Here is a 21,602-nt window from a genome sequence, read left to right as displayed (position 1 = left end):
GACGTTTTCCCAGGGGAAAAGATTTTGATAGTTATTCCTGGTCTTTTCTACAGACTCGTTCCAGCAGTTCACAAAGACTTCCAACTACATCTCAGTGCGCAGCTCTTCCCTGAGAACCTCTGAGCGAAGGGTTTTCAGGCCCTTAAGTTGGATAAATTCAAGGGTACGTCTAGACTACAAACCTCTTTCAAAAGAGATCATCTAGACTGCCACAAGAGTTTCGAAAAAGCAATCCGCTTTATCGAACGAGAGCACTCAGGCAATCTGGACACTCTCCTTCAAAAAAGCACAGGTTGCGTTTTTAAGAGCTCTTTCGAAAAAAGGTGTTCTTCCTCATAAAATGAGGTTTACCGCTGTCAAAAAACCCACTGCGTTCTTTCAATTTAATTTTGAAAGACCACAAGGGCAGTCTAGACACAGGTGAAGTTTTTTCGAAAAAGGCAACTTTTTTCGAAAAATCTCTGTAAGTCTAGACATAGCCCAAGAGACATTCCCCTTAAGAAAAAGAAGAAAGTCACCACAGTGGCTTCATTTCCAAACATCTTTTTGCTGCCTCTGGCCTGTTATTTTTAGTCTTCTTCCTTTCTCTTGTGCCAGTGGGTGGAACTCAGCAGAGGCTGGTGTGTGTGACATGATGAAAGCAGGGAAGCCAAGTGTGATGTGTAAAGGGACCCTTAGACCCAGTAATGACCATATGCTTCAGGATTCAGAACAGGAACCACAAGCCCCTCCACTGGCTTCAGTGGGAACAGGATTTGGCCTCTCATTTCTAACTGCACCTAAACTCTTTTTGAGTCAATACACAGATCAGCAGCATGCTACAAATGGATTCTGATAATGAGAATGCTCCTGGGATTTATAAACCAATTCCCATCCTCAGCCCACTCAGCCTACATCTAGACAGCAGCACTATTTCAAAATAGTCTTTAAATAGCTATTCCGCATCTTTAAAATACGGTTTGAAATAAGGGGCACGCTATTCCAGCATCCCTGTATCCCTCATTCCACAAAGGAATGTGTAGACCGCGCCAAATTTCAAAATAAGCTATTTCGAAATGAGACCAAAATAAGATACATAATTTGCGTCGCTCAAATTGCGTATCTTATTTGGACCTGCGGTTGCAGTGTAGATGCACCCTCTGGCTTCTCACTTCCCCAGCTTTGCATATTTGCTACCTGGAAATGCTATCAGCTCACATGAGAGGCCAGAGGGCAGTTACATTGGTGTAACTCCTCAGTGTTCACTCCTTTGACTTCATTTGCATCATGCTGGATTCACACCAGAGTAACTGAGACTGAAATCTGAGTCGGCTCCAAAAATTCACTCTGAGTTCTTCTCCAACAGCATACAGTCTGTTTCCCCTTGCTGGAGGGTGAGGGCCATGGAGTGTGAGCTCTGACCTGAAGGGATGCTGGGATGTATATGCCTGTTTATGTTGAGAAGCGTGTGGATATCCTAGTGGCATGTGTGGTAAATATGTGCAGTAATAACTGAGCATGTTTCCTTACCCGCTTTACTTATAAACTGGCCCTTATCCCTCTGTATGGTCAACTGTCTGTGTGAGTGGACCTAATTGCTGGGCTGAGCCTACTAGGTCTGGGTAGTTTCATTACTGTTTCTAGCTCTGGAACACCAGGCATATTGCTGGGCCCGGACCTCTCGTCTTCCACCCTTCCTTGGGACATTGGACATGACCTCCCTTGCTGGAAAAACCAGTGTCTGAGACCTTCTTAGTGCCTCCCCTGCCCCATCTCAGGCACTCCCTGAGAGCTCTACATGGACTGTGGACACTCATTCCTTCGGAGAGATCCTGCCAAGCAAGCAAAAAACACAGGCTTAGCAAAGGAATGTCTTATCCACAGTGACTTTGCCCTTGAAAATTATCAAAGTCCTGAGAGACGTTCTCCCCCAGGCTGAGTCTGGGGCTCGTCAGAACTTCAAGGGGGAGGCAGAGCCTCTCCTGTAATGTTGTCTTATGTTTGCCAATGGCCAGGCAGGCCCCCTTTGCTCAAAGCAGGGCTCTGCTGCAAAATAGAGCTGCTAATTCACTGCCCTCAGGCCAACCAGTCATTTTTGCTCCTCTCCCTTGCAAGCTTTTGTAGAGAAAGGCTTCCGTGGAGATGGACCATACGTTGATGGCTGTAGATTACATGGGGGGGGACAGAGTTTGGGGGAAGAAATGCAATGGGGATGGAGCAGGAGTGGGAAGAGGTGGGGTGGAAGGGGAGCAGGTGTGGGGGTTGGGAGAAGAGGTGGAGCAGGAAGGGGGGCAGGGGCAGAGCCGGGGTGGGAAGAGGCAGAGCGGCAGTGTAGCCTGGGATGGGTGGAGGGGTATCCCAGGCCCTGCACCCCCTCAGAAGGGTGCTGCATACTGGGTGAGGCCAATGGTCCATCTAGCCCAGTGTCCTGCCTTCTGACAGTGGCCAATGCCACTTGCCCCAGAGGGCGATTTGGAGTGATCCCTAGTCCCAGCTTTTGGCAGCTGAGGGACATCTAGAGTGTGGACTTGTGCCCCTGCCCATCCTGGCTAATGGCTATTGCTGGATTTATCCTCTATGAACGTATCTAATTCTTTTTTCAACTCATTTATACTTGCAGCCTTCAGAACATCCACAGCAACAAGTTCCACAAGTAGATGGTGTGTTATGTAAAGAACTCCCTTATATGTGTTTTAAACCTGCTGCCTATTCATTTCATCAGGCGATGCCTAGTTCTTGTGTTATATGAAAGGGTAAAATCAGAATTCCCTGTTCACTTTCTCCAGACCCTTTTTGCACTTCTGGTCTTCATCATCCCCCTGCCTATCACAAGTGTGCTTAGAAAGCTAAGGTCCAAAGAGGGGTGGATCAGCATTTACATCACGTTCCCTGTCAGTACCCAGCCCTCGCCGGGGAGGCTAATGATCCAACCAGCAGTCCAAATTTGATGATGAATCCTGGTCACATTACACATTGCACATTTGGTAAGCAGTTCTCCCTCTTAGCCACTTTATCTCATTGCCCTGATGGGGATTCATCCCAAAAGGAGATGGATAGCAGGCAGATCTACCCATCAGGCTTTGCTCTCTTCTCACAGCTGTTTCACAGACACTCTAATTTCCAGAATCTCATTTCCAGAACCCAAAAAGGCCTGGTCTCCTTGCACATTGGTTAACATAAGTTAATGACACCTGGAATGCTGAATGATGGGACTGAGAGCAGAGAAAATTAGCATGTAGACCAGGGCTACTCAACTTTGGAAGCCCAGGGGGCCACAATGATACTCACAGCACATGACGAGGGCCACAACTTAAGTGTGGTTGCATGTACATGCAAATATATAGGCAAATATATGGAAATAGATTCTTTTACACTGACGAGCATGAATACAAAGATTAAGGCAAGACTACACAACATGCAGGTCCCATTTAAGTCAGTTCTGCTGATATTAATAAAATGCAATATTTACCCTATTTCCACCCATATGACAACACTTTTAATGAGCAATGACGGTCCAGGAATTTAACTACTAAAATGCATATCAACAGAAGACCATTATATTGGCGCGCCATTGTGGAGAGAGTGTTCCCCGTCAGGGGTGGCCTGTGAACCTAGTCAGACTAGGCAGTCGCCTAGGGCGCCGCCGGCCCGGGCGCCCGATGATGACATCATGGGGCGCCCGGGCACCTGGTGATGACATCACGGCCATTGACGGCTGTGCAAGTGGAGATGCTGATCGTGCCTTCTGCCTGGGGCGCCAGCTGCAGCAGCCAGCTTCGGACCACTCCTGTTCCCAGTGGAGGCCATGTTCAAAGGATCCCACCCGTGGGCTGCATGTTGAGCCCTGTGTAAACCCTATCAGCACCAGGGGCTGCAAACAAACAGGCTGTGGGTCTCATGTTGAGTAGCCCTGATGTAGAAACTAATCCGATGCTGTTTACAGATGCCTGCGCAATCGTATTTCATTTCTTCCACATTATATTCCACACCTTGGGCCACAGTGCACTAGGAGGTTTGGCTGCAATATATCAAAAAAGAAAGTCTCTGCCACCATTTTATATGGGGGGGGAGGGAACTTCCCCACAAAACAAACCCTTGTGGGATAGAGTGGCTTAGAGACAGAAAACTATCTGTGTGGAGGGAGTCTTTCCAGCCTCCTCCCACCTTCCCATGCCCATCTTCATTAAGGCCACTTTATCCAGATCTCCTGCTCAAAAGCCAATCGAGGGGGAGATTTTCAAAAGCAGAAATAAGCCGTTTGGTTAAGAATGGGTTATTGATTTGGTTACTGACTTGCATTAACAAGCAATCTGAAATGGCCACTTTTAAACCCAAGGGAGGATATCCAAACTGAACTTCGCACTAGTTTAATGAAATCCGTTTAACCAAATCAGTTCAGCTAATCTGGTGCACTATAGACAAGGCCTTATTCCTCCTCCCATCCTTTGTCTTTGTCCATTTAGATTGTGAACCACATGACACAAGGACTCTCTCGCTCTACCTTAGATGCTTCCTCAGTGCCTAACACAATGGGGCTTGCTCTTGCACAAGAACATGTCCACACTGCCATGTGCTTTGGTGCAAGAGCATCCATGGCAGTGCGGACGCTCTCTTGTGCAAGAAAGCTCTGATGGCCATTTTAGCCATCGGGCTTTCTTGCTCAAGAAACCCCTGCCTCCACACTGCCCTCTTGCTCAAGACCTCTTGTGCAAGAGGGCTTACACTTGTTAGAAAAGAGCATAGCTCTTGCACAAGAAGCCCTGTCTTCCGACAGCGTACTGTAAATCTTCTTGTGCAAGAGCGGGCGGGCAGTGTGGACGCTCTGCGGGTTCTTGCGCAAGAACAGCCGTTCTTGTGCTAGAACCTGCCAGTGTAGACATAGTCTGGGTGTGGCCATAATACAAATAGGGTGGGAAGTGGCCTCTCATACAAACACCTGATAGACCATTCAGAAGAGCAAAGTTGAGGGTAAGAATGTTTGTGTTTTGTACAGCTCCTAGCACGTTTGCAGCCCTGGGCAAATCATATCACACAGAATTTCCTCTCCTGTGATGCCAGCCACCCCAGGATCACGGCGCTCGTGATCATCACCTCAGCCGCATAGTGTGGTGTCCAACACGCTAGCTGCTAGCCACATGTGGCCGGCTGAGCGTGGCTAGTTCGCTATAGCAGAACTGGCTGGACAGCAGGGTGTAAACTCTTGGGGGCAGGGCCTCCTTTTGGCCATGTGTTTGTACAGCACCTCATGGCCGGTGCCTGAGCCCACAGCAACCCATGAAGCAGGTCAAGGAGGCCCCAAGGATCATGCCTGAGGGGCGACCACCGTTGGGGTGGAAGCTGGCAGCTGCTCAGCACACCCGGGAGGCAGAGGCTGGCGGCTGCCGGGTGCCTGTTTTGCACCGTCTGTCGCCGGGGCCGGTCCGATTCCCCAGCCCGGGACCCCCAGGCCGTGGCGCTGAGGATCCCGAAGGTGGCGCCCTGGAGCCGCGGAGCCGCCTCCACGCCACGGCCATCTCCGCCCGGGCTGGCGGGACGCGAGCGCTCCGGGCTCGGCCAGCGCCGCCGGCTCCTGCCCTCTGCAGCCGGGGGAGACGCCCGAGGAGACCCGCGGCGGAGCCCTGGGGCCAGGGACGGTGAGTAAGGACTCGGTGCGGGCAGGCGTGGGGTGCGGAGCCCGAGGGGTGCACCGGGCAAGGGACGGGCACAGCCCGGGGCAGGGAAGGGACCGATGGGGCCAGCCCGGGGCAGGCTGAGCAGGGAGGAGGGGAGACCCACTAAAGTGGCTTTCAAGTTGAGGCGACAGTCCGAAAAAGGGGGTGCGGGAGGCAGGAGAGCCCCCGGGGCTGGCAGCGCACGCGAGTGGCAGCCGGGCGGCCCGGCGTTGAGAGAGACGCAAAGAGCCAGGGAGAGACACAGCAAGAGGGCGAGAGAGCAAGAGACACGCAGGCACTGGCTGGACTGACAGACGGGCACCGCGCACCAGACGGACAGGAGACGCACGCGGAGTTCCAGCAGCTGTCCCGCCTGCCTGAGCCGGGTCCCAGCAAACCCACGCAGAGGGACGCAGACGCTGGACCCAGAAGCTCGGCTAGCGCTGGGATGTTTGTTTTCATTAGAAAGTGAAGCCAGAGAGGGAGAGTTGAGGCTTGTCTGGTTGCCCTTGGAGACCAAACCTACCCTGCTGCCTTGCAAATAACACCAGGCTGTAAAGAAGCAAAGCTGATGGTTGGGAAGGGAAAAGGGAAGGGGAAGGGGGGGTAGTGCTGCTGCTTTTTCACTCCCTTCCCCACCGAAGCAATGCATTTCACCCACATTGGGGCCCTCATCCATCCCAGAAGGTCTCCGGGAAATATTTGCAATACGCTTGCCCACCGGAGAGCAGAGCAATTTCTTTTGGAGTTTAAATAACTTCAGGGAATCATGAGGAAAATGCAGGGGAGCTAGTCAGTTGCTCTGGGATTGCCTATTTCCAGCGCTGTACGGGAGCAGTTAATTTTTCCAGAGATAATTAAGAACTCCTAATTAGTCTGTTGAGGTGCAGATGCTTGGAAGCAAGCAGAGAGCAAACCTGCGCTTTAAAATATAGTTCTTGCCTACAGTACAGGGCTCAGGGGGTTGTCATTTGTACATGGACACTACTACAGGGCCAGTGCTGTCAGCAAAACGCCTTTTTACAATGTTAAGACCCCTGTGGATTTCAGCAGTAGAACGTGCTCTGCAGTTTGTCGGATCAGGCCCCCGATTCTTATCGTCAAGTCGTGCCATAGCTGTAGATGGCAGCTGGCAAACGTGCAGTGAGACCTGATTTCTGTAAGCTCTCTCGGGCAAGGAACCATCTTTTTATTCTGTGATTTTACTGCCTCTAGCACAATGAAGCATTTGTCCATGGCTGGGATTCCCAGGTGCTGCTGAAATACAAATAATAATAATTAACAATGCTTGATGGAGTTTAACGCCCAATGGTTGACATCAGTGGCAAGATCCCTGTTCTCTTCCCTGGGAGTTGGATCAGGCCCGAGATATGACAAATGCAACACCACTGATTAACTGTCAGTCTCTACATGACAGACTTGATAGTAAGGCCCTGGACAAAGGAGGGGGGTATGTTTGACATTACAAAGGCATTTCCAGAGGCATCCTGCCGTCCCTACACAAGGAATGTGAAGTCTTCCAGGGAGGAACAGAGAGCTGAGAGAGTCTCAAACTGACAAGTCCATGTTTTCTCTTCAAGTCTTTATCACTGTATTAAATGTTCCCTTATACTGAACAAGCAAAAGAATTTTCCATCTAACAGCTGATTGGAGAACTGCTGACTAGTCCAACCTTTCTCATTTGACCCTGCTTTCCCATTTGCCGCCATAGGCTCCGAATCCCACACATTACAGGAAGTTAATCCCAGAGTCAATTTCAGTGGTGATTTTTATTTTCCTCAGTTTCCATCCTTATTTTACAGGGTGAAGGTGGGGCCAGACGACACCTCACCAAAGCAAACGGTCTGCATTAGTTCACTTTATGTTGGGCTTGGATCTGTAAAAGGTCAGGATTTCATAGTGGAGTGGTGTAAGTCTAAATCTATTGGTCCGCAATCTTCTCATTTCCTTTGCCTTTGCAGTTATAATTTGTTCCACATTGTAGTGCCAGAGCCAGCCCTCCCTCCACTCACAGAGTCTCTGTTTCCACTCTACTGAGGCTGCAACTCTGGTTTCCATTTAAAAAAAGGAAATTCTTCAAAAAGGGTCCCGAGATGAATAGTCTCACTGACTGTATTTCTTGGACAGTTAAATCTGAAATAAGCAGCGCACACACATGTGCAACATGCATGCACAGCCACCTTCACATTGTTGTGTGTAACCTGCATGCTTTAGCAGACGCAGTGGGGAAATCAAGGAGACGGGAAGAATGCTGTGCCAATAGTCCAAAAAACACAAGCGGGATGACCCAACTTAACTGTAGGCTGATCAGTCTTACATCCATTCCAGGCAAAATAATAGGAAAGCTGATATGGGTTGCAACTGACAAAGAATTAAATAATAGAAATATAATGAATGCCCATCAACATTACAAAAGAGATCTTGTCAAATAAACCTTCATCCTTTGAGAAGTTGGGTTGATAAAGGTAACTGCACGGCTGTAATAGACTTTTATAAGACTTGGCCTGGCAGAACAATCTGAATAACAAATCAGCACCATCTAGTATCAATAAAGCCCACGTTAAATAGATTAAGAACTGTCTGGCAGCTCTTGAAAAGTAGTTTCCAGCAAGGGATCATCATGATGTCTGTAGAGGAGCTTTGCAGGAATTGATATTGATACTATCCAGTATTTGCCTCAATGATCTGGAAGTAAATATAAAAATCACAGCTGATAAAATGTGCAGATAACACAAAGATTGGCAGCTATGAGAGGGCACACATACACAACAATCTGGATTGTTCAGTAAACTGGGCCCATTCAAGTAAAATATGTTTTAATATTGTCAAATGGAAAATGATACATGTAGGAACAAGGAAAGCAGGCAATACCTATAGAATGGGAGACTGTATTCTGTAAGGGTATGTCTACACTAGAAAGTTAGTTCGAACTAACGGACGTTAGTTCGAACTAACTTTCCTATGCGCTACACTAGCGCTCCGCTAGTTCGAATTTGAATCGAACTAGCGGAGCGCTTAGTTCGAACTAGGTAAACCTCATTTTACGAGGACTAACGCCTAGTTCGAACTAGCTAGTTCGAACTAAGGGCTGTGTAGCCCTTTAGTTCGAACTAGTGGGAGGCTAGCCCTCCCCAGGTTTCCCTGGTGGCCACTCTGGCCAACACCAGGGAAACTCTATGCCCCCCTCCCGGCCCCGGACCCCTTAAAGGGGCACGGGCTGGCTACGGTGCCCGTGCCAGGTGCAAGCCTGCCAGCACCCAGCTAGCAGACCCTGCACCTGGCACGGCACAGAGCCACCCACCCGATGCCCCCCAGCCCACCCCCTCTTGCCGGGACCAGGCTGGCGGCTCCCGGGAGCTTGCCCTGGACCGCAAGAGGCGGGCACCTTCCTGGGCTAGTGCGGACATCGTGGACCTCGTCCACGATCTCCGCACTAGGCACAGGAAAGTGGCCGTCTAGGGCAGGAGAGCTGCCAGCCTGGCCACCCAGGACCAGGTGTGCATGAAAATCAAGGGGGTCCACTGAGACCCCCGACACTGAGCCCTGAGCTTACAATGGCCGTCCTGGGTCAGACCAAAGGTCCATCTAGCCCAGTAGCCTGTCTGCCCACAGCGGCCAACCCTAGGGACCCTGGAGGGGATGGACCGAAGACAATGACCAAGCCATTTGTCTCGTGCCATCCCTCTCCAGCCTTCCACAAACTTTGGGCAGGGACACCACTCCTACCCTCTGGCTAATAGGACTCCATGGACCCAACGTCCATGACTTGATCTCACTTCCCTTTAAACTCTGTTCTAGTTCTAGCCTTCACAGCCTCCTGCAGCAAGGAGTTCCACAGGTTAACTATTTGCTTTGTCAAGAACAACAACTTTCTCTTACTAGTTTCAAGCCTGCTACCCAGTCCTTTCCTTTGGTGTCCTCTAGTCCTTCTTTATGGGAACTCATGAAGAACTTTTCTGAATGCACCCTCTCCACCCAACCCCTGCTTTTAGAGACCTCTATCCTGTCCCCCCTCCGTCTCCTCTTTTCTAAGCTGAACAGTCCCAGTCTCTGTAGCCTCTCTTCATCTGGGACCTGTTCCCAACCCCTGATCATGTTAGTTGCCCTCCCCTCTCCCAGCCTTTCTCTTCCCCTCTCCCACCTCCTTTTCCCAGTCTCCCCCAGTTTTTTTCAATAAAGACAGAGTCAATGTTGGAAGAAACGTTATCTTTATTTTGTACATCAAGAAGAAGGGGGGCTAGGGAAGGGCAAGTGGAAGGAGGTGAGGGAGGAATGGGGTACGAGCCCCCGATGGGGAGGACTGGGCTGGCTCTGCGGGCTTCTGGGGGTGGAAGCTCTCCTGCAGCCCCCCAATTACTCCCTCTCCCCAGATGGCAGCCTGCGGCAAGTGCAGCCGGGCTGATGGCCGAGTGGTGTGATGTGGGCACTCAGGGCACTCCAAGCCAGAACTTCTTTGCAAGCGGGGCACCCCTTAGAACTGTGTGTCCGGGGTGGGGGTCGGGACCCTTTAAGCGCAGCCCTCGGCTAGCCTGAGACAGTATCTCCATGCTCTAAGTCCTCCTTTTATGCCCTGCCGGCACTGCTTCCGGCCATCCTTAAGCCCTGTTCAGAGTCCACTCAATGTGGACTTACTAGTTCGAACTAGCAAAACGCTAGTTCGAACTAGTTTTTAGTTCTAGATGCGTTAGTTCGAACTAGCTTAGTTCGAATTAACTAATTCGAACTAAGTTAGTTCGAACTAGCGCTGTAGTGTAGACGTACCCTAAGGCAGTAGGGATGTAAAAAAATGCCTAAAATAGTTAACCGATTAAGCAATTTGTTGAACTGGTTAACCACTAGCCCCAGGCTGCAGGGGCTGCTCCAGTCCTAGCCCTGGCAAGGCCACAGGTCCTGTGGGTGAAGGCTGCTCCAATCCTGCTGGCCTACTGCAGTCAGGGTCCTGCTAGCTGGGCTGCTGTGGGTGGGGGGCTGCTCCTGCCAGCCAGGCCCTCCGGTTAACTGGTTACCTGGTTAGCCAGTTACCCGGTAAACATGCCGATAGTGCTTACTGGGTAACCGGTTAACCTTTAACCTTTTACTTCCCTACAAGGCAGTGACTCCAAAAAGGATTTAGGGGTCTATGAAGGTGCAAGCGAATGGGAGCTCTCAGTGCAATGCTGTGGCACAAACGGTTAATGTGATCCTTGGATGCAGAAATGGGACTAGTGAGTAGAAATGGGGGGGGGGGAGGGGAGATGGATGGGGTTACCGCTGTACACAGCCTTGGTGAGACCAGTACTGGAATAGGGTATTTTCTGGTGCTGCGTTTTAAAAAGGATGTTGAAAAAATGGAGCGAGTGCTAGAAAAAAGCCCCCAAAATGAACTGGGGAGGCTGTGGAGGATATGGCGAGGATATATAGACTTTAGAGTGGGAGACTGGCAGAGCAGTTTGGTTAGTTTATCAAAAAGAGGCAGTGTACCTTGTACCTTCCCAGGGAGAAAATACTAGATACTGACCCTTTCGTTCAACAAGAAAAAGGCATAGTAAGAACCAATCGCTGGAAGCCAAAGCTAGATACATTCAAACTGGAAGCAAGGCACTTATTTTTAACGGTGGGGGATGATAAAACATTGGAATAAACTACCCAGGGAAGTCCTGGGAACTGCCAGTCTCTGATGCCTTTGGATTATGAATGACTGCATTTCTGGAAGAAATGCTTTAACCAAACAGGAGTTATTGGGCTGCGTACAGGCATAACTGGGTCAAATCTAATAGCCTGAAAGATACCAGAGGTCAGACTAGACTAGATGATTTAATGGTCTCTTCTGGCCTTAACCTCTGTGCATCTATGACAAAGATTATTTCTCAGCATCGACAGACTCTTTCTAAAGCCAGGTCTACACTACAGACTTATAATGGTACAACTACTTTGCGTGGAGGTGTGAAAAATCCACACTGTGGAGTGATAAATTCACACCCTTTCCACACACACTCCTGTTTACACAGCGCTCATCCATTTTGCAGTTTGTCACATTTTGACAAGATTGCTCTCATGGGACGTCTCCTTTGAGAGCATTCAAAATGTGTACTTATCCCCAGGGGTATGTCTACACTACAAAGTTAGTTCGAACTAACGGACGTTAGGCGCTACACTAGTGCTCCGTTAGTTCGAACTTAATTCAGTCGTGTGCTGGGATTTTGAGTGAGCTGCTACACCTGGTTGTAGTGGTTTGTGATCCCCAGAAGGGACGGCATCCCAGGTCATGGTTGTATCTAAGAATGTGTCCATGATCTGTTTCTCTCAAGTATTGCTACGGCACCTGTCATCACGGTAGCTAAGCAACAGCCATCAACTAACGATAGCAGTGAGCCTGCCCGAAGAGGGCTCTGTGCTTTCCTTCCCCCCGCCACTGCCTTTTCCTCACCTTCCCTTCCTCCGTCTCTTACATTGCTTCCTTCTTGCCTTGCCTTTCTCTCCCGCTTCCTCACCCTTTCTGCACTGGCCTCAGGGCAGACACTGCAGTGCTAATTGAGCCAGGCTTTATGAGAGAAATCAGTCGTACATTTAGACTTGAACATGATCGGTCTCTGTCTCAGTCTGACCTACTCGGCTAAGGCGCTTGTGCTGCCACGAAAGCCGTGATATCAGACCCTCGGCCAATCCAGCTGCAGTGCCCTTGCAGAGTGTAGTTACCTTGGTGGATCTTGGTTAAACAAGCAAGTCTATGGCCACGTCAATTACCAGTTCACCATCTATCCATCAGCTCATGGGTTACTTTCATCGACATGTTTAGCCCATGAAGACTGAAGGTCCAAGCATGCTCTGCACTGCCTCCTTGGATCAAGAGGGAGAAGACACTAAATATGAGGGTGTGTTGCTGGAGAGTTGAACTCTAGCTCCCATAAGACAAAAGAACAGCTCTACTGGGGGGTGCTGTTATATCCACAAGCCACTGATATATTTCAGTAGAGCAGTTGGGGGGCTTTTCCACACACACAGCACATCTGGAGGAGATAATGAACGGCTCTGGCAGGTCTTTGTAACTGGGGGGGAAGCCAACTGATGTTCTTTTCTCTTTCCTGTCCTGTTTCAGAAGTGGGAGGAACAAGCTTATGTGAAAATGAATAATGCAGGGGAAGCTGCAGGGTTTACCGTCAGGAGGAGAATAAATGTCTGAAAGAAAGAGATGTGAAAAAGAATGGCAAGGTAAGCAGTGTTCCCTGTATGCTGAGCACTTGGGCAGCCACCCAGGAGGGATTCACATGCTGCCCAGCTGATTAGCAGAGTGCCCACCGCAACCACAGCCGGCAGCATGTGTTTCTATTGGTGGTGCACATCCACACATGCATCAGTGCACATACCAAATTTTTTTCCACACATCGATAGAAAAAATTAGAGGGAACATTGAAGATCTTTAAATTGACATCAGGAGACACTTAGCTGGAACACCCAGGACAGGCTGCTAATGTTGAAAGTTACTGAGTGTGGATACAGTGGGGGACTATGGATGCCACTCGGTCATAGGACACTGTCCCTACAACTGCTTCTGGCACTAACAGGAGCTGCCCACCCCCATGGGATGTTGACATTGTACTCCAGCAAGCCTAAATGATTATTAGGTTTTGGGGTGTTTTATTAACCATACCATTGGCCTGCTAATGATAAATTGCAGTGCAGTGCTTAAATGGCAGCACATGTGTTGGCCACATGAACATCAGATTCATTTGTTATGATCATTGCCATAACAGTGCAGCATAAATAACAGTGTCATGACAAGATGAAGAGCCATTGTTGGTGTGGCCAGTCTGTTTGTTCCATGACAGGCAAAGAGATGCCAAGATACTCGATCCAGATTCCACTGAGAGGGAAAAACAGAACCTCTGGCTGATTCCTTTATAGTTTTCAACAGCAAATGCCAAAGAAAATCTTGCTTTCTGCTTTTGCATATGGCAAATGTTTGGAATGTCTGGAGCTGCCTGCCTCTGTTGCCAGCTGTTTATCCTCAAACAGTGCACGTTTTATAATAGCATCATTGGAGAACTACTATAAGCACCAGGAAAGATTATGGGGATTTAGGTGCATGAGAGATTTAGGTGCACCAGTCCTAGTAGGTTTCAATAAGGCTTGTGTGCCTAAATTGCTTAGGTGGTGTTGAAGATTTTCCCTGAGGCTACGTCTAGACTACAGGCTTTTTGCGCAAGAAGCTTTTTTCAGAAGAGATCTTCCAAAAAAACTTCTTCCGAAAGAGAGCGTCCACAGTGCCTGGATGCTATCTCGCATATAAGCAGTGATTGCTATGGACAGAATAGCCACCAGGGCACTTGTGCTTTCTCTACTTCCCTCTTCTTCCGAAAAAACTCCCTCTTCCCCATCCACACATGCCTTTTTGCGAAAGAGCTTTTCCTCATAGAATGAGGATTACCAATACCGCAAAACCCCCTCCGTTCTTTCGATTTACTGTGGAAAGAACGCGCTTGCAGTGTGGAAGTAACTCAAGTTTTGTTGGAGAAATAGCCATTTTTCCAACAAAACTCTGTAGTCTAGACATAGCCTGAAATAAGTAGGTAGACTTGGAGCTCCTTTGTCACAGGTAATATGAACTGAGAGGGTTTTAGCTGAAACCTAGCCCCGGTGTTCCATTCTCCTCTATTTAGTTTCTTAGAAGATGCCTGTGAGCATAGGGGTCTGGAAAGAGCATGTTTTGTTATCACTCGGTATAGTCCCTTAGGTTCTCAGATGGAAATTAGACCATGTCCTACTTTGTACATGTTGCACCACTATAAACTAGAACTCTCTGGTCTGGCAAAATCCATGGTCCAGTAGGACCACCCGTATTCCAGGATCAGAGAGTTTCAGTGCACTGTGGAGGGCCCAGGAGCTAAGCGAGATGCAGGGAGGGGTGGGAGCTCAGCACAATTCAGGGGGACAGGCATAGGAGCCCAGAGCATGGCCCAGCTGGGCTGTGGCTCAGCTGGGCTGGGGGGGTGGAGCAGGGGCAGAAGCCAGGAAGCCCAGCACATGACTCAGCTGAGCTGGGGGGGTGGGAAGTCCAGCATGCGCGATCCAACTGGACTGCCCCAGGGAGCCAGGAAGGCTGGCATGTGGCCCAGCTCAGCTCTGGGGTGAGGCTTGTGACCCAGCTGGGTGGTCAGGGGAGCCGGGAAGCCCGGTGGGGCAGCTGGGCAGGAAGTGGGGCTGGCAGCAGAGGGGCCAGAAATGACCTCCCCTTGTCCAGCAAAATCCCTCATCCAGGACCAGTCAGCTCCAGAGGGTGCTGGACCAGGGAGGTCCAAACTATTTTTCAAAAAGTCATGTATGTTTAAAGCCTGATTTTCAGATGGACTGGGTACCCAACACTACATTGCAAGTCCGTAAGAGCTCTGTGTTCTCAGTACATTGCAAACTGGAGCCTTTCCTGTCCTGCCTGCAGAGCTGTGAAATGACTGTGCTTAGAGCCTTTTTGTATGGATGAAATACATTGGGTCTAGCATTCACTATGACGTTTTTGGCCTCTGGAACTAGAGAAGCTGAGTTTGCACAGGGCCTTTTACAGAAGGAACAGGGAAGTTGATGCATTCATTATAAATAAGGTTGTTAAAATTCAGATGGGCGCTTTAAGAAGCACACGTGAAATGGTTTCTGCAGTTGGAAGTGCTGATCATGTTGTGTAGGTGCTGTAGGTAGTTCTGTGCTGGTGAAATTAGGTGAGTTATCTAGATGTTTTCTTACATAAAAGTCATTTTCTCTCTTGTTTTGGCAAACTATCAGGGCTGGTCTACGCTACACAGCTAGGTCTATCTACCTACTTCACTCAGGGGTAGGAAAAATTAAGTCCCATCAGATGTGTAGTTAAGCTGACCTATGCCTCAGTGTTGACAGCATTAGATTGATGGAAGAATTCTTCTGTTGATCTAGCTACCGCATCCCAGGTGGATTTACTACAGTGAGAGCATCCACATTTCTCAGGAGCATTCGCTGGAGCAAATTTCTATGTTATAGCGCTAGGGTGGTGCAGCTGTAGCATTTCTAGTTTAGACATACACAGAGGTGCAGCAGTTTTTCTTCTCTTCTTTTCCAGAATCCCTTTGTCATGCTCGAGAAATCTGTTGCTAGTGAGAACTAATTGGGCTTTCCTCAGCAGCATTGGGCAGGGAAGAAAACAATTTTCCTATCTTGCAAGGGGTTCTTGAGATTTAAAGGTATTTTTTTTCTGTCCCATAATGGAATGAAAAATCAAAATTCCAAATGTTTGTGAATGGACAATACTAATTAGAAATGTGTGTGTGTGTGAAAATGTTTTCTTTTGTTTTGATCACTCTTGAAAACGTTTAACTTTTTTCATATAAATGAAAAGGTCAATATGAAAAATCATTTTGAATAGATAAATGAAACTTTTTAAATGTCCAAATGGGATGTTTCAACAATTTTGAAACTTTTTTTCAAAAAAGTTTAAACTGGGAGATTTGTCATAACCAGCCCTTTCCTGCAAATGGTTTCCATGGCTCAAAGCTACCCAGTGGAAAATTTTTTTTTGGAAAATGACCGATCCTCACTCTGGTCCTAGGGGCTTGTGGAAGCTGCTCTTTAAATCAGTCAGTTGGGATCACTTGTGAATGACCTAACATTTATTCTCCTTATGACTTGAGCCCATAGCTCCAGCAATGCTCCTGAGAAATGTTATTTGCTAGGGAATGCCAAATTAAGTTGGAGCTGAAAGTCACATTCCAAACTGAGGGAAGAGGAATGGTTTTGTGAATTATTATATTTCTATGGCACGATGTGAAAGTTCATGAGTTCTGGGTTTTAATCCCTCTTCTGTGGCAGACTTCGGCGGCGTCTAGACTGGCATGATTTTCCGCAAATGCTTTTAACGGAAACGTTTTTCCGTTAAAAGCATTTGTGGAAAAGAGCGTCTAGACGCAGCCTTCCTGTATAGCCCTGGGCAAGAAGCCCTGTGCCTCAGTTTTTCCATTTGTGAGATGACTTGAAATAGTATTTCATGATCTCCGAGGGTTGTAGGAAGAATAAATTCAGTGATCTTTTGTTTGTCAGAAGGTGGAGATGGATGGGAGGAGAGAGATCGCTTGATCATTACCTGTTTGGTTCACTTCCTCTGGGACACCTGGCATTGGGCACTGTCGGCAGACAGGATACTGGGCTGGATGGACCTTTGGTCTGACCCAATATGGCCATTCTTATGTTCTTAGATGGTATGATGAGCCCCCATAGCTAAGCCGATACAAACCATAAAACCATAAAATACAGTAAACAGACCCTCAGGGATTACCTATTTTTCAAGCTTAGCACTGCATCCATATTCACTGGCAAGATACAAAATATTGAGTTTTGGGTTTAAGACGTTCCTGGGTAAATTAGGGTATGTCAACCTGCTGTTAAACTCCTGGGCCGGTTGTAGCAGCTGGCTTGGCTTGGGCTGTGGGGTGGTTGTTCAGGCTTGGGCTGTAGGATCTAAGAGTGTCTTTTACAGTCCTGCAGCCCAAACCTCACCATCCTGGGTCAGCTGACCCAGGGCAGCTACCAGGGCCGGCTCTACAGAGCGCAGGGCCCGATTCCGGGGGCGGGGCCGCACATGCCTGGGGCCCTGGGCGGCATGGCGCATGCATTGCACACTGGAGGCATGCGCCATGCGTCCCAGATGTCACGATGCATGCGCAGTGCCCCGGGAGTACAATGCATGCATGCCCCCCCCAGGCGCACAGCGCATGCACCATGCGCCCGGGACGTCACGACACATGCACCATGCGCCCAGGGGCCCCGCACAAGCGGCGTGCTCCCGGCGCACGGCGCATGCATCATTTCCCTGGGCGCAGGGCCCCCTCAGGTGCAGGGCCCCACACCAGGGAATTGGCTGAATCGGCCTAAGGCCGGCCCTGGCAGCCACAGGTGTTTAACTGTAGTGTCACATACCCTACACATCTCTCTGCCCTGTTTCCTTGTCTGTAAGATGGAGATGATAAAACTTCCTTTCTCCAACCCCCTCTGCCTTGTGTGTGCAGAGTGTAAACCCTGGGGCAGGCACTGTTCTTTACTCTGTATCTGTACAGAGCTTAGCATGATGGGGCCTGCTTTTTGCTCTGATATTTAGAGCTGCTGTAGCCATGCATTTAGTTCACAAATCCATCTGTGTTTCCACCAGACCTGGAGGGGAGTGTGTACTAGGGATGTTAAATATCGGTTAATTGAATAGTTGAGTAACCTCATGAATTCTTATCGGTTAGTCGACTATTCTATAGTCCCTGGGGGTGGGGCTGGTGGCAATGTGGGGTGCCAGGCGGGAGCTGGTCTGCTAAGGGAGTCAGTTTAAAAACCAGCTCCTCTTGCAGACCGGCTGCTTGTCACCCTGTGCTGCTGCCTCTGATAAAGAGGCAGCAGTGCGGGGTGGCAGCAGCCCCTGACTTGGGTGCGGGGGAGGGAGGGGGACTCTGAGCTCCTGGACCCAGAGAGAACTGGAACTGAGTCTGCCCGCCTGGCTCCTAATACACTTTAAATGCAGAACCACCGCGGGCGTAGATCCTGGACCCAGTGTGAGTAGGTCCCAGGCCCAGAGTGAGCAAGAACTGAGCCGGGCTGCTGGCCAGCCTGCTAAAAAATTTACAGGTTGGGGAGGAGAGGGGGAAAATGCATGTAGTCTATAGCATTAACCTATATGCTTTTGCTTATCGGTTAATTGGTTAATCGACTATACTACTACCTCCCTAGTGTGTACTTGTGTGTGTAGCAGGGGAGTCAGACCCCTTCTAATTTGCAGCTGCATTCATGGACCAATCCCATTGCTCAGTGCTTTGGGGCTGACTCATGTTTATTTGACCATCTATCTGGTTTGCTATTATAAATTGCTAGCCTGAGGGAGAGACCTTTCAGTGAGCCCATCGCTCTTGGCTGCCTCTGCCTCTGCAGCCGGGAAAGTCACCTCTCTGCCTTGGCGCAGGAGGGGAAAGGGAACATTTTTTCCCCTCTCTGTTTCTTGCTTTGTTTCTTTCTGAGCCAAATCATGGCAAGATTACAGATTTAGGAGAGAGTGGCTGATTCGAGATTTAAGAAGATATTACCCAGGAGAGGAAAGCACGGTCCAGTGCTCTGAGCTGCAGAGTGGGCGTCACTAGCTCTGCATTAGAGCCACTGACCTTGCCGAAGTCAGTTGCCTCTTCTGCCCCACCTCCGGCAGGGATGTGTAGGGGACAATCACTGGGGGTTAATGGGGAAAGGCGTCTGTCTCCCTCCCCCATTTCGTGCTCTCTGCGCAAATGGCTCCTGTCAGGGGCAGGTTAGTGATCAGAGTGGGAGGCAGAAGGAGATAAGGGAGGCAGGGCATGAGGAAGGACATCGGTAAGGCCGTATGAAAGCTGGGGGAGGGGTCGAGAGCTGGGTGGGATATCTGCGTGCGCGCGGGCTGAATGGGAGAAGGCAGAGAGATTATGCGGTGGAGCAGTTCCCACTGCTCACAGGGAGCAATCAGAGAAGAAGGTGACCTTTCCTGTTAGCAACAGGGGCACTTTCCCAGCCTGGACTGGAGGGTATCCAGTGCTGACAGAGGATCTTTCTCATAACAAGTCTCAGAAGGGGAGTCATGTTAGTCAGTAACTGTAAAAACAATGAGCAATCCTGTGGCACCTTAGAACTGGGAACATTTTAACCTCCCTGGACATTCAATAATGGATTTAAAAGTAGCCATCCTTCTACAAAAGAATTTTATTACCTGATTACAGAGGGAGACAGCTGAACTGGAGTTCCTTTACAAGTTCAGTGCTATCAACTTAGGCTTGAATACAGATCCTAACTGGTTAACGCGCTACAAAGCCAATTTCCCCGTTTTTGATACTCGCGGCTCCACATCAAATGCTGTGAGTGCTGCTATAGCCATGCATTTAGTCCACAACTCCATCTATGTTTACAGCAGACCTGGAGGGGAGCATGTACCTGTGTGTGGAGTGGGGGAGTCAGCCCCTTTCTAATATGCAATTGGACCAATAATATTCATGGACCAATCCCATTGCTTAGTGCATTGGGGCTGACTCACTTTTTTATTTGACATCTATCTAGTTTGCCACATCCACCCTGACTTAATTAGCTTCATTAACACTGGTCCTACAATTGACAGGTAACATCTTTTGCTGTTATATATGGATTCTGTAATTTGCACTCCAACTCATCCAAGGAAGTGGGTTTTACCCATGAAAGCTCATGATCTAATACATTTGTTAGTCTCCGAGGGTACGTCTACACTGCATCCCTAGTTCGAACTAGGGATGCAAATGGAGACAATCGAAGTAGTTAATGAAGCGGGGATTTAAATATCCCGCGCTCCATTGACATGATCTCGCCGGCGCGCTAGTTCGAATCACAGCTGATTCGAACCAGGAAGTGCGCGCCAGGACGCGTTAGTTCGGACTAAAGCCCTTAGTCCGAACTAATGTTACTCCTCAAAAAATGAGGCCATGTAGTTTAGACACACCCTAAGCATGATTGATGTCTGCCTCGGGGATGTTGGGAGGCTTACGAGATCCTGGAATGGAAGGTGCTCCAAGAAGGCAAAGCAGTAGTGACAATCGAACACAGCAGTGACAATCTTTACCACAGAACCTTTGGCCTGCACGCTTCCATTTCACATCTAGCCTAGGACAGTCACAGTCAGAGGACTGCTCAGTGTCTGCAGCAAAAGGAGCTTGCTAGACTCAGGCCCCAAGAGACCACATTAAACACCTATGGCAGTCACAGCTGGCTCCACTTGACAGTACCACTGACAGACTCAGCAGAAGCCAGGGTCTGAATGGGGGATGTAAACTGAGGTGGTACCTCAGAACCCCACTTAGGTCTGAGACACAGCAAGAGGGTGAAGGAGCCTGGACCTGATGCTGTGTGTGCTGCCCCAGTTTTGGAATAAAGAGAAGCCTGCAGTTTCCAGGGCTGTCAGCTCCAGTAGTAATGTCACATGCTGTGATCTCAGGCCATGTCTCCACTTACAGGAGGAGCAACACTCTGGTGATGGGGTTTGATTTAGTAGGTCTAGTAAAGACCCGCTAAATTGAATGCTGAGGGTGCCCCTGTTGGTGCCAGTACTCCTTGTTTTCATGAGAAGTAAGGGAAGTTGGCAGGAGCATTTCTCCCATCGATCTCCCGCTGCGGAGATGACACCAGGCTCGGCAGAGTAGACCCAGCCTCTGAATATAGGTCAAGTAAGAGGAGTGTGGAGACCAATAAAACTCCAAATTCTGCCCTGTATCCAGTGAACAAGTGCTCTTTCCAGTCTGCCCTTGATACATTTGCTCTTGGCATCATTAAGCAACAAGGTCGGGACTTTCACTGAAATCTCTTAAAGCTAGGGAGGTATGTATCTGGCAGTAACTTGCATACCGACAGCTGCAATTGTGTGTCCATTCACACCTCAGGATTGTAACACTGTGCCTTAGTAGGAATGCTGAAGCACAATGCAGGACTATAATCACCTTATAAATCAGCTGTGGGTTTAAAATTGATATCTTGTATAACAGCAAATTTGTTAGTTTCTAAGGAGCCACAGGGCTGCAATGTATACATATGTAACAGTGTATACCTTGATATTTTAAACAATACACTGTGTGAATGGGCGAGATGTTCCTGAAGGGGAAAAACTAACTTCACGGGCCTATCTGAGACTGATCCTGATTTGTCCACCTTCTAGAAGGTGATTCATAAAGTTAAGATCAGCACTTTAGGATATTTCTAGCTCTGCTGAGCCTTGATGTAGATGCATAAGATATTTCTCTCTTGCCAGCTGTCCCTTGCCAGATCTCACTCAAGTCCTGCTATGAGAATGTGATTTTAAAAATAAATCTTTTATTTAAAAGTAGAGCTGCAAAACTGAAATGTAGACCAGCCCTGAAAGTCTGTGTCAATTTCCCCCACTAACTGGCCACAAGCGGGCATTCAGCAAAGATATTTTCCTGTGGGGTATCATCCAGTCTGCTCCACATCACTGCATCTTGATTGGTA

General features: G+C 48.8%; 1 protein-coding gene across 4 annotated transcripts in view; it reads left to right on the top strand.

The window, feature by feature from the left end:
• The first annotated feature begins 5,462 nt into the window (after positions 1 to 5,462).
• RADIL (Rap associating with DIL domain) overlaps positions 5,463 to 21,602 on the top strand; it is a 91,941-nt gene continuing 75,801 nt past the window's right edge. Inside the window, exons 1-3 of one of the 4 annotated variants that reach the window (XM_075899647.1) lie at positions 5,467 to 5,612; positions 12,706 to 12,818; positions 15,691 to 15,811. The gene's annotated coding sequence lies outside the window, so the exon portion shown is untranslated. Of the gene's footprint in view, positions 5,613 to 7,432; positions 7,540 to 12,705; positions 12,819 to 15,690; positions 15,812 to 21,602 lie in introns of all 4 variants that reach the window. The other 3 variants (XM_075899646.1, XM_075899645.1, XM_075899648.1) reach the window with 3 other exon arrangements.

This window comes from Pelodiscus sinensis, chromosome 16, assembly GCF_049634645.1.
Source record: "Pelodiscus sinensis isolate JC-2024 chromosome 16, ASM4963464v1, whole genome shotgun sequence".
Taxonomy (NCBI): domain Eukaryota; kingdom Metazoa; phylum Chordata; order Testudines; family Trionychidae; genus Pelodiscus; species Pelodiscus sinensis.
The sequence above is the reverse complement of the archived record's forward strand: the minus strand, read 5'-3'. Positions and strand labels throughout refer to the sequence as shown.